The sequence below is a fragment of the Andrena cerasifolii genome, chromosome 2, assembly GCF_050908995.1.
Source record: "Andrena cerasifolii isolate SP2316 chromosome 2, iyAndCera1_principal, whole genome shotgun sequence".
In the NCBI taxonomy this organism is placed as follows: domain Eukaryota; kingdom Metazoa; phylum Arthropoda; class Insecta; order Hymenoptera; family Andrenidae; genus Andrena; species Andrena cerasifolii.
The window spans coordinates 14,919,394-14,932,327 of record NC_135119.1 but is presented as its reverse complement, the minus strand read 5'-3'; the positions used below and the strand labels follow the sequence as shown (position 1 = coordinate 14,932,327).

The window sequence follows — 12,934 nt, the reverse complement described above, 5'->3', positions numbered from 1 at the left end:
AGCAACACGGCCGCGGCCGGGGGCACGTGGATCGATAAAATCTCTAGAATTTACGGTAAATCCTAGTTAACAACGGGAACGCTTCATAACGCCGAGATAGATCCAGCTCGAGTGCCGTTACGCGTTTTGATCCGACGCGTTCCGCGGCGGTTGCTGTCCGCGTCGCCGCGAAACGGCTATCAGTATCCCCTTGATATTCGCGGCGACGCTCGCCGGGGAAACGGCCGGGCAGGCTAACGCGATCGTTTCGTCGTATAATCCCCGTATAAATCACTTTCGGTTGTAGCAAGTGCAACGAGGGGAGAGATGACGATGGCTGAAAGGTGTCTCGTACGTTGGAGAACGGGCAGGAACGGTTTCCAGAGGAGAACGTGCCCGGGGTGGTTCGACATCGAAGGCTCGGTGGGGGCTTGAAATTCAAGGGGGCCATTGTTAGAGGACTAGAAGAGGACCGGTAGCTGGGGCCGGGCGAGGAGTCGTGGAAACGTTTAATTAATTTCGAAGACAATCGGCGCTCCTCAAAAGTCGGACAACTTAACTCGGCGCAACAGCTGTGCGTCGTAAGCATATGCGCGCGCGGCGAAAGAACAACGAGAAGGAAGACCGTCAGAAGAACCAGTTTCATCTCTTAAACGCTTAATTAAGGTGGCTCGCCAGAGCGAATCGGGGGATACGTGAATCCGAGTGACGCGCGGCAGAGGGAAGAAGATCCGTCCCTCTCCTCCGCGCCGCGGAAGCATATCGATATGCGTGCACACGGGCGAGGGATCGATTGCGCGTGTAAGTGCAGCCCCGTAGGTACCGAACACCGCGCGCGTCTTCTACCTTCCACTCCGCGCATTTCGATTTATCGTTAACGGCTCTATCGCATGCGTGGTCCTCGGACCAGTTTCTCCTTTTATCATGGCCACTCGCGCACCGCTCTACGTAACCGGGTAGCGGAGTAATTATTGTAACGAGCATACACGGATACGCGTACGGAGCGCTACGGAATTACTCTCTCGCGACAATAACGAGATCGTGCCCGCTAAACGTTGAATCAAACGATTCGGAGCTCATTGCGCAGGTACTCGGGGCTCTAAAGCGTAGTCGTTTTGGGACGTTTTAATGGTCGAATTACAGACGTCGATCGTCTTTGCTCTCTCCTGATTGTCACAAAAAGTAATTTCGGGGGAACGATGGAATAGTACTACAACTGGGCCTAAGTAGTGGTGCAGAAAGCTACCAATGATCTGAAAATGAGTAAAGAGTGACACAAGAAATAGCCTCTTTTGCGTCCCACAATTTTGGAATTGAATTTTGTGCCAAATGGTACCTTATGACGAGACATCAATCACAAGAAAGTTTCAAGTTGAGGTGAAAATTAGTTTCTGAGATATGGCAGGTCAAAGAAGTGAAAATTCATTAACGCAGCAGCCGATACGCTTCGATGTACGGAGTTTTATGTTGTTTGTCAGCCCGATAATTTAAAGAATTGTTGCCAAGGGTTTTGCTGACTGCTACCAACGAATTTGAACGTAGATTTTGAAAATTCATAATGACCGATTCTATATAACGAATCGTATGTCAAAACGTATTCTAATTTTCATAAAACTTTGGTCTAATATTCGTAACGTCAAAAACTAATTGTCACCTCAACTTGAAAATTTATTGCGAATGATGTCTCATCATAAGGTATCATTCGGCACAAAATTCAGCTCCAAAACCGTGGGACCAAAAAGAGGCTAAAACAGGCCTCATTTTTGGATCACTCTTTAGTTTGACGATTTTAATTGTTAAAGAAAAGTAGCTCTATTGGTATTGAGTATATTTTATTTCTTGTTATTGATTTGCTATGCTTTTTAATAGGTTATTTAATAGTGAGTAGTAGGTATAATTAATGTTATTTTAATTTTTCTCCAGCTTTTGTCTTTAAGCCTAAATTGGAACTATGGCTTAGTGTTTGTAAAATAAAGATCACAAAATTATGGGATCCACGCTACGTTTAACTAATTTTTTGACAGTTTGAGGGTTGGTAGCTTTCTGCAGAACTAAGGCCAGATTTAAGATTTGCTAAATTGTCTTCTCTTCGTCCGTCTGATGCATTGGAAAATTCGACGAAAGTAGAATTAAAAGTTCTTCCACGCTTTCGACTCATGTTTTCTTCCAAGGTCCTGTTGTTCTATTCCGACTGTATTACGGGACACCCTGTACGCGGAATATAATATACGGTATGGGAATACCATAATTAGAACCGGGTTAAGCGAATGCTAACCGCTATCCTCCTTATCGGAGTCTCCCTCATCGGATAAGCTGTTCCAGGGGATTCCCATAAACAGCAACACCTGCCAAGCGCATAGGAAACGTTCCGGTGTGCGCGCGCCGTACATGCAACTGCAAACCCGAAGGCGTAAACACTGCTTTATTTCTTATAAGTTAATTCCGTCAGTTCTTCGCGGCATTTTTTCTTTCGCGGCTCCGCATAATTTACTCGCGCCTAATGGAGAAAAATGAGCCTTGCCTCGAGTCCCCGAGCGAGCGAGCAGGCGAGCAACCGGCCGACCGGCCGTGTACAAGATCGTGCGGTTTAAACGATCATTATCGGGTTTTATGACTCAATGAACGTCGAATGTGAAGTGGTCGGTCGAAGCCAGCCATTAATTCTATCTTACCGAAATATCCAGCGCAACAATTGAACATCATATTACCGGGTGGGTGCGTAATTTGCGAAAGATACACTTCTACATATATGAAAAAATGTTTTCAGACTCCGGCATCATAAACAGTAGAGACAGCTTAGCTCGTGGTATCAACGAAGAAAAGGTCCCAGTGTCGGTACTAATGCTGTTCGAGTAGCTTGAAATTCGGACCGAGCCGAGACTCGGTTTGCGAGCCGAGCCGAGTACTCGAAACAAGCGAGCGGCTCGAAAGAAGCGAGTAGCTCGAAGAAAACTAAAACTCGAATTTTTTCGAGCGGCTCGAAGAGAACCGAACGAGCCGAAAGAACCGAGCAGTCCGAGTAGGTCAAGTAGTTTGAAGCTTGAATGTTTCGAATATTTCAGAATACATATGTTTATCTATTGGATAAAGGTTCGTAATAATGTGAGTAATTAAAATGTAAATTGCAAATGAAAATATTCTCTAACTAATGAAAATAATTTTTCGCGTATGTATGATTTAATAATATTTCTTAAGAAATCTATGATTCATGGTTACCCAGTAGAGAAGCATTCAAGCTTCAAACTATTCGACATACCCGGACTGCTCAGTTCTTTTCGGCTTGCTCGGGTTTTTCGGCCCGCTCGGTTCTCTTCGAGCAGCTGGAAAAAATTCGAGTTCTCGGTTTTCTTCGAGTTACGATAAAGGACCCAATTACTGACACCTAACCAATTACTGTCACCTTATTTTACTTAAACTAACGAATAAATAAACTATAGTATGTAATCTATAGTATAGATTATAGGTTGAATTACATAATTATTTTTGTGTATGACTTTACAACGTTTATTTATCGGTGCTGTGATGCCATTGACCTGTTTACAGGTTCGCTTGACCGGTTCCGTACGCATTTATTTAGGCATCTTCTATCGTAACAACAAAACTTTCTCTTGCTCCGTGATTAGGCATAAACAGGCGGACTGTTATATGTATTATTAGTAGTAATTAAAAAGTTTATGTTATGTTATGTTTTTGTTATCTATTATTATCTCATCTTAATTTATCTTTGTTATTTTATTTTATATTATATTATTTTATTTTATGTTATTATTTTATATATATATATTTTTTATTTCTTTCTCTTATTTTTATCTTTCTACGTAGTAATGGTAATAATTTTGTATCTCTGTACACTAAAGGGTTTCCCGTTAATAATAATAATAATAATAATAATAATTTATTCGTTATTTTAAGTAAAATAGCTTAGGGTGACAGTAATTGGTTAGGTGTCAGTAATTGGGTCCTTTACCCCACTCGGTTCTTTCGAGCGGCTCGCTTTTTTCGAGTACTCGGCTCGGTTCGGTTCGTCGAGCCGAGTCAGACTCGAACAGCTCTAGTCGGTACCCACTCGACTGCTCTCTGCGTTTCATAACTCGCTCGTGCATCTGCGCGCGGCAATTATTAACATGACCGCCGAATCGAATCGCGAGCGCAACAGCGCCAGCGCCCGTGCGGTAACCGACAGCCACGTCGCGTTCGTCGACGCGATACGGCCACAACGGAAACGACGCTGCTCGTCTTTCACGGAGCTTCGCCGCGGTAGTTGTCCCTACGAATTAATGGCCCGCTAGAAGTAGCGCGATATTTATCAAGCTGTTTTGCAAACGTCGCGCACCGACCAGGGCCTCGAATAATTATTCGCGGGAATCGAGGCACAGGTGTGCGTCCGAAGCTCCCAGTGTTGATCGGACGCGGCCCGAGTGTCTCCCGGTCGTCTGCGAGGAAAGTCGCACGGACGTATGCAAAACGCACCCGAGGCGGCGGATAAGGGCGCCAGCGTCGGCAGGTTTCAGTTTCACGCAACGGGGGATTGCGATAAAAATTTCTACGCGAGCCGCGCACCTCTTTGCCATTTACGCTCCTCACGGTGCGTGGACGCTATCGATGGAACAGATATAATTAGAGGCACCGTTCCGTTAAGCGATTCGACTTTTAAAAACGACCAGCCATCTAGGAGCCGCGCGCGCGCGCGCGCACCGCACCCTAATCGGCGACGATCTGTGCGCGGGTGCCCGTTAACGAACCGCTAATTATTAATGTCCAACAAATTGTTTTGTCTACATCTCGGTAATTTATCGCGCGGCCGCGGCGGTTTAATTGCACGCGTTAATCGCTCGCGATCGTATCTGAGCGACGCCGATATTTTGGAATGTGAGCGCGTTCTTAAACACACGAAAAAAAAAGGCGCATTAATTTTTGTAACGGTGAGCGGTTAATCGGACACGCTCTGCTTGCGGTAATATCAATTAATGCGAGCGTAATGAGATTCAGCCGTGTCGGAGGAGCAGATGTCGGGTTTGTATGAGAGCTTGTTCCTACAATCGCGCGGGTCTCCTGAATGGTGGATCACAGGTGCCCGCAATGAACTTTTCCGAAAGTTTTCGACAATCTACCGCCAGCCATCTAGCTGTACGAACACCCTTTCGAATAAGATACTTTTGCGGATCGCTACTGTTACGTCATGCATTATTCATCGTTTTCCATCCTTTTTAAATTAACGCTGTCACTGCCGAGTGAGCACGCACGCTACCATCCATTATCATCATCTCGCCCGTCTCTTGCTCCGCCAAGCGAAATCAGAGTTCAGGCCTTATAAGGAAGGTGAAAAATAAGAAAGAATTAAGTAAAGGGCTGGTGTTCCGAAGGAGACCGACAGCGGAAGCGTGGGTGTAATAAAGTAATTGAAGCTCGAGCTGTAAAAGGAAAGAGTGCTTTTCTATAAAAGTTGGCGGCGTAAAATGTTTGCCCGTTTAATTATTCGTAACAAGCGCGAAGCAAGTCATACGGTGCGGCGCGGCTGAGACGGCGGCCGGCTATTAAGAATCCCCCGTGTTGTAGCCAAGAATCGTCGGCGACACCTTGAGTATATTCCGCGGTGTACGATGTAATCTCTGTGTGCCATCGCGACAACCCAGCTTAAACTAGGCACCGTGTATCCCCGATGTCCGGTGCCTCGTACGGTGTTCCCTCTCTCGTTCTCCTTCTCGTTTCTCGCTTCGCTAAGGGAGTGACATCATCAGCCACCTATGTCCACCTCGCGCCCATCCGGCAGTCCGGGCACGTACGTTTCGGACAAAAGGAGCATTAAAACAAAAATATTGTCCGTCTGGAGTTGAACTTATAAATCAAACGACGCCCAACAACGGAATATCGCCGGTTCTTCGCTGCTGCCCCGGCTCCATTATCGTCCCGGAGCCGAGCGGCGTTCTTCTGCGCTCACCCAACCCCCCTTCGCCCAACAGACGACGGACAACCGAGGGACACTTTTCATATACCTATGCCCGTTTAACGTTTAAACTTGAATTTATAAATAATGGCTTAACGAACGGCCCAGCGATCGTTGTCATAATTCAACTTACAAATGAGAGTGGTTTCTTCGTGTCTTATCCGCTGCAAGTCGAATTCATTAATCGATCACGGCCTCGCGATATGCTCGCCGCGCTCTCTCTCTCCCCGTTTCTCGCGTTCACCGTCGGTTCTTTGCTCTCCCTCTCGTTTTGCTCCTTCTGTCCCCCCACCGTATTCTTTCCGCCCGCGCCCGTAAATCATCGACGCGAGACGCACTTAATCGTTTTAGCGTAAATGTCGTCCGTTCCTCGATGCCTCGACCCGTAATTTACGATTTACTCGAAACTGGACGCCGAAGCTTTTCCAGCTATATAATCCTCCGGGACGAAGCGACCGTTCGATAACCCGTTCCGTTCGGCGCTCGCGTCTCGAATCGCGGACACGCGAGTCCCGGCGAGGTGGTATTTCTTTTCGGAGATCGCGCAGCGGAATTCGTAGTTCGCTCAAAATCGTGACCGCGATGGTGCGCGAGCGTCCTGGGAACGAGCAGGCAGCGAGGCGAGCGGGCACGCTCCTGGAAACGGCGCCGACGGAGCAGTGACCTTCGGGGCGCAAAAAGGTCGAGACTACGTACCGTTACGAGCCGTCACTCGGCTAGTTTTACCCATTTTGACGCTTTTTTTTTTCCCCTCCACTTTACGACCGGTCGAATTTATGGGAACGGCCGCGGTTAAGGTCGCTCGCGGACGTTAACTGCCCAGGTAGAGGAGTCGCACAGGTGACGGCAATTGCGCCCGACCTTGCTCCAAAAAGATTTTCGCACCCTCGCTCTCTACCCCCGAAGCCAGCATGTGCCCTTGCGGCCCCGCAGACCTCTCGCGCGCGCCTCTTCCTCGGCCACAAAGGAATCCATTGTACTTTCAAACGAACCGATTTAAATACTTTTTGCTATGGTTAAGGTCACCACCCGTAGCCGACACGGTTTTAGCTTGATCCACGAAGAATGCGCCGCCGCAATTTCAAGGTGGGACAAAACACTGGCCCTGGACCGACGCTCCGCCATAAAAAAAAAAATCGCGTCGCCGACCGTTTGCCGATTTACGCCAGAGTATCTCGCCGCTGCAGCTTTTGAACCGTGCGACGCTCGCGCAAATCTACGTCCCCTAATTCGGGATTTATTTGATGTTTCAATTATTCAGCGCGCACGCGCGGACAAGGGTTCGGCGGTAAATTGCCGCGAACGAAGCGTTGCTGTCTTTGTGAAAATTTGAAGAACGGACACTTTCGACGCCGCGAACGGAAGGAATAATTTCCGCCTAATTGCGGCGCGTTCGACGAGATTCCGCGGAAGCGGAAACGGAGACGCGAGATATTTCAGCGATTTCGAGTGGCCCGTAATGGAGGAGCCGATCGAATGAATTAATTTGCGCTGGGGTCGGCAACAATTTGCTCCGGCTCCCGCCTCCCCTCGGAAAAATATCGTAGGATACCGGTTCGGCCGAGGAGTTGAAAACTGCTTCGAAAATTAATAGTCGGCCATTAATTCGAAATACCTACTCGCCGCGTGTGATACATACGCAGCTTAACCACCCGATCATTAATTTACTTACTTTATGTAACAGGCTGGCGGGCCTCGACGAGCATATTTCTTGCGCGAAATTATATCAGCCTGCTAAAGAGGCCCGGGGAAACTAGCTTGTCACCGCGGTAGCCGCGGTTACATTTATCGGCGTCGCAAACAAAATGCTCAAAAGTGTATATTTAGCGGGCGTAATAAATTTGAAATATCGCCCGCGCCGCTGAGGAACGCGCTTCGCGCTTCCGTGGCACGATTCCGCGGCTTCTAGGAGACAAAGTTACATTGTGATCCGATGTTTAAGAGCGACGTGAAGCGCACGTGGAGGGATCCGACGGCAGCCATAACATCCAGACGTCCCAGCGAGCGCGGATTCCCTTACAGTAGCCCCTCAGAAACTATTTATTCCACCGCTTCTCGTGACAGATTGCCCTTTGCCTGTGAACTTCTCTCGTTCTCAAGTCTCCTTTACAACCCCTTGCACACCGAGCGTTACTTTTCAAGAAAACGAAAGGTATCCTAATTCGCAGAAGCGATGGGGAAACAGTTGATCTCGCAGACGCATCTCTCGATTTCTCAGCGCTGATTCGAACGTCAAAAAGATGCGACGAGTGGCAAACTTCAAATAAGGGGACTAATTGCTTGCAGAGGAAAGAAGTGGGACGCGTTAGTTGTTCGACGAAAGGAAGCCGAGTAAAGATAAGCGAAACTTGTTCGGCCGAATGTTTTAAAAAAAAATAGCTAGGTACTGGAAAATTTACATTTAATCTATGCCGATGTAATTACTCTACTATTATTCTTTTTAGTATTCTGTACTCAGTGCGCACAGCATCTGGTGCAGATATTTTCGGCGAATTCTCTCCCCTCCTCTGTTCTTTTCCCCGGGGGAAAATTAGTTTTCGAAGAGACTCGTTTAATCACGCATGATTTACAGAAACGTCGACTGGAGCGGTATAAAAATTGAAATTACGAGTCACGGACGAAAAGATCATTGCTTGGCTCGATAATTAAGAGCACGCGCAGGACGCGTCATTCGGTGTGCAGCAAGTGATATAGGGTGTCCGTGTTTGAGTTATTGAATTCAATGGGAATACGCGGATTCCCCGCGGCCGACTGGAAGATTGGACGAATTTATGCGAGCAATGCGCTCGGTGCGCCCCACCCATTTAAAAATACTATCTAGGTGGCCATTTGTCAGGCTTAACTGTGTCTTGAAACCGTTCCTTTTTATTGAATAACGTATAACACCTGCGAAAACACTTGATTCACGTTCAGCGGTATATATCGCCGTGCCGCGGTATTAAATCTGCGAAAATTTAGGAAGATACGCCGCGAATGGGAGCGGAAATACTATTCGTGCTTCGTGGCCGAAGATGATTGTGCTTAAAACGTCCTAAGCAAGTTGCGTTCGCTTCGAATCGGCAGAAGCTCTAATGAACAGGAGGAAAACAGGCGATTCGAGTATTTCTAGCCGAACAACAGGAAAACAGTAGGCGCCACAGAGAAAGCAAGTTATTTAGATACCCAGGCGCCTGAAAATAGTGTGAATATGCATTGTAGGATAAAATGGACGATGCCAAGTAGCGCTCGTTAGGAAATTCAAAGTAATGCAGCGTAAATAGAAGAGGAGAAACTAAACAACATTACTCATTTCTTTAATCGCTGAGGAAAGCTTCAATTGAATAGATAGGCACGGTCGTTGATCAATGAATCCTGATACAAGGGGTTAATAGTACCTCTATTACGAACGACCTTTTATTCTCAGATTCTCTCTTTTAGTCTCTCGACTGACTCGACTGAAACAGTAGCGATTCGAAACAGAAGACGATCCCGTTCTCCGAAATCGGGACTTAGAATGGCCCACTTTACGCTCAGGTTTCCGAGGCAGTGATAGTTGACCGAGGGCGTAATCTTTGGTACCGCCAGTGCAAGGTCTCTGATAAAGCGGTCGCGCGCAATCTCGGCCAGAGTTGATCCAGGGGGTCGCGAGGCCCTTCATCATCCCAAGGTCGGATTTGTTAAGTTTTGGGCATGACTTATCTCACGACCGCGGGCACTCGGCCCGCTGCGGGGGTTGCGACCGCGATAGAAGGGGCGGAAACTCGGGGGAAAGAGAGAAAGAGGAGCACTCGCGTGTGGCTCTGCGCGCGTTCCATGGAGCGGTAGGATGATCTTGAACGTAAATGGAAGTTGAAGCGCGAGAGGAAGGACTGGTGGAGCGGCTGTTCAGAAAGGGGTGGAAAGCCCGCTGGCTCGGTAAGGTGTTGCAGAAGAGTCGGGACAGGGTTGGAGGAGCCGGAGCGGCGCGGCGGAGAGGTGAGAGGGCAAGAGGCATCGGGTGACGTCGCGACGCCCCGGGCTCTCCGAGCAAGTTCTCGAAAGTGTCGGCTAAACTGATATGAGAAATGGTCGCTTCGTGCTGCCCGTAGGGGATGAAGGAACTCGACTCTACCTATACGTTACACAGTTGGGAAACGTTCAGGCACCTCGTGCGTTTCTAACCCCCGTTATGTCCCATACGATATTCGCGGCGATACACCCCGATCGAACGGGTAACCGTCTCACGCTTTCGCGAGCGATACGGGCGCGGATTTATCGCGCGACTCGTCTACGACCACGCACCCTCGCGCTCTGAGCGGCACGATATACTCGGAACGGCGAAACTATGTGTCCCCTAATTCCAGAACTAAGTAGTTGAACGGGGACGAGACAGTTGACGGTGCACGCTCTACCTAACTCTGGACACTGGCCCCACATTTCGTGGGAGAACCAGCGAATTGTACCGCTGGGATACCAAAAAAGTATCGCGTTGTCACTTTGACAAACTAATTATGCCCGCCTGTTAGGGGACTGGGAGTCGTGCAATCATCTCGCGCGGTCGCCACGGGGCGGCATATACTTTAACAGGGTCGGTGAATTAATTCAGAACTATAGTTTAATCCAGTTGCAAGTGTTGCTCGAGTTGCAGCCTCTGCGTGCGAAACGACGCGCCAAAATTTTCCGAGCACGTTTCCAGTGAACAGACTCGCAAGACACGCCGGAAAAGCTCGCAGAGGAGTCGAAGCTCGAGGGTCATCGTTTAACAGGCTGCTAATTAAAGCAAGGAATTTAATTACAGACGTGAATTCTTGGGGGAAGATTGCGAAATAGCTCTGGACGATCGAACGAAAGGCTAGAATGAAACGTCGCTTGACCCAACCTTTAGGGATGCTTCATAAACGCGCGAAAGGGGTTCGAAAGTGTTTGAGCGGGAAGTAGAGGTCGAAGAAGAAAGTCGAAAGAGGGGCTGCGCTGGAGGGAGAGGGGCAAAGGAACGCTTATCACTGGCTGCAGCCGCACCGACCGTCGGATCCTTATTTATGGTCCCCGTCAGGCGTCGGTGCGGTACACACCACCTATTTTATCCTCGGGCCTCGCGATACCGAACTCACTTTATTTTCGGCCAGGTTTCCCCATTTTCCCGGGGAAAATCGAAGGTAGGCCGTGAAACACGATCGATTCTAGCGGTGGAACGATGCATTAAGAGCGGAGAGATTAGGGGCATCGTGGGAGGCAGTTGATGGTCTAGCTTTCTCTGTGCAGGTTTGGACTCGCTCGTGGCGCGAATTATCGCGTGTAACAGTATATAGGAGATAGGTGAGACATGCTCGTAAAAGTCTCGGAAGAGCCAGGGGACGAGATTGCACCGAAGAAGCCGTTAACGCGGCCAAGAAGAGTGGCAACTATTAGTGGTTGATTATTTAGCATTTGGCACGAGTCCTGAGAACGCTCGAGGATCCCTCGTCAGATAGACGCCTGTTACGTTTATCGCGGGACGTTATTATGCCGTACGCGCGATGCGTTAGCAGCGTATCACGTCCTGGCCGGTTATAGTTCTTCATTAACGCCGACCGTAAAACACCCGTTTGACAGAACGAGATACAAGGAAAATTGATGCACGCTCCCTGGCCCGAGATTAATTCCGTAATTGATATCTATACCGGTACGTGCAAGCGTACGCGCCGCGGGAAAAAGAAATATCGTTGCGTTTATCGGCGATCGCGAGAGAGCCACTTCATGGCGTACGTTCACGCGAACCACGTGCACGCATTTGTTCGCCCTCGCCGGGAGTCGGGCGAAACGACCGAGAGGACTCGCGATACTCGTCGCGGACACGAACCAGAATGCCCTGCCGCGGGATTTTACGTCGGAATCACGATCCGATCGTGTCGCTGCTGACAGACAGCCGGTAGTTTACTCGCGACGTCTTCAATCATCGGAGCATGTGCACTGGGACAGCGTTTTGGCGGGAGAGAATTTTTCGCGACGACACAGACCAACCGGCCGTTCGGAACGGCCTGGAACGTTCGTTTGACACGCGCTCGATGGGACAACGATGGCCGCGATGTCGCCCGATTCCCGACGCTCTCGCGAGCAATCGGTGAGAGATAAAAAGAAGTGCGAACGATAGACTTACCCGTAGCGGCCGGTGGAAGGATTCAACGAAAGCAGGGCGTCGTGTGCGGAAGGGCGGCCCGCGGTGGTTTCTTGTAGCTCATGATAGCGGTGGTTCAGACTGGGATCGGTAGTTGCATCCGGAAGTCTGTAGCGATGACTGACTGGTCCGAAATGTTGCCGGATAGAGGCTGTCCGAACGGTGTGGGGTGGAATCGAGGGAGACCGTTCCGCGCGCGGAGGAACGATTTCCCGTGGCCGATACGCGCGTGTTTCTCGTACGTGGTGCGGCGAGGAATAAAAAGGGAACCGAGACGAGCACGATCGAGACTCGCCGGCGAAGGAACCGACGGTGTGTATCTCGGTGGAACCACGGATTAGAGCCGCACGTCAAGCCGAAGGCTCTGATCCACCTCCTCGCGCGTGTTTCGCGGAAGGCTCGGTTCGACGTCGGACGCTCGCTCGCTCGCTCGGGTGACGCTCTCTCGCGGGCCAAAGCAAACTTGTCGGATGGCAATACGTGAGTTAAATGTTCACCGCGGATGGTTTACGGCCCGATAGTCCCCACCTCGTACCGCCACGCGGCGCTGCCTCCGTTCTCTCTCTCTCTCCGTGCCTCTGCCTCGCTCCTAGCGCACTCCGTCCTTCTCCAACCACCTAGAACATTCTCCCGGGTGTCTCTGTTGCTGACACGCGTCCTCTCTTTCCCGCACGCCCGGCATTCTCTCGACGGTCTCGACCACGCGCGTTCGCTCTCCGTCTCCGTCTGTTCCACGGCCCCTCGAGCCCTCCCCTGGCTCCGCGCCCCGTCCCGACTGTCCTGCGGCCAGTGCAAAGGCGGGGAATCCGGGCCGAGGCGAGAGAGCGAGAGGGAATTAGCGACAGAGAGAAAAGTGAGCGCGGAGGGAGAGGGCGCGATTCGGAGGACGCGCGATCAAG

At 49.7% G+C, this 12,934-nt stretch overlaps 1 protein-coding gene across 2 annotated transcripts in view; it reads right to left on the bottom strand.

Annotated features, from left to right (window-relative positions):
• The window catches only part of LOC143366141 (homeotic protein antennapedia-like), a 368,003-nt gene that overhangs the window by 138,114 nt on the left and 216,955 nt on the right, over window positions 1-12,934 (bottom strand). Inside the window, exon 1 of one of the 2 annotated variants that reach the window (XM_076806956.1) lies at window positions 12,018-12,533. The exons of the other annotated variant lie outside the window; for it this stretch is intronic. The gene's annotated coding sequence lies outside the window, so the exon portion shown is untranslated. Of the gene's footprint in view, window positions 1-12,017; window positions 12,534-12,934 lie in introns of those variants that run through there. 2 annotated transcript variants of the gene reach the window in all.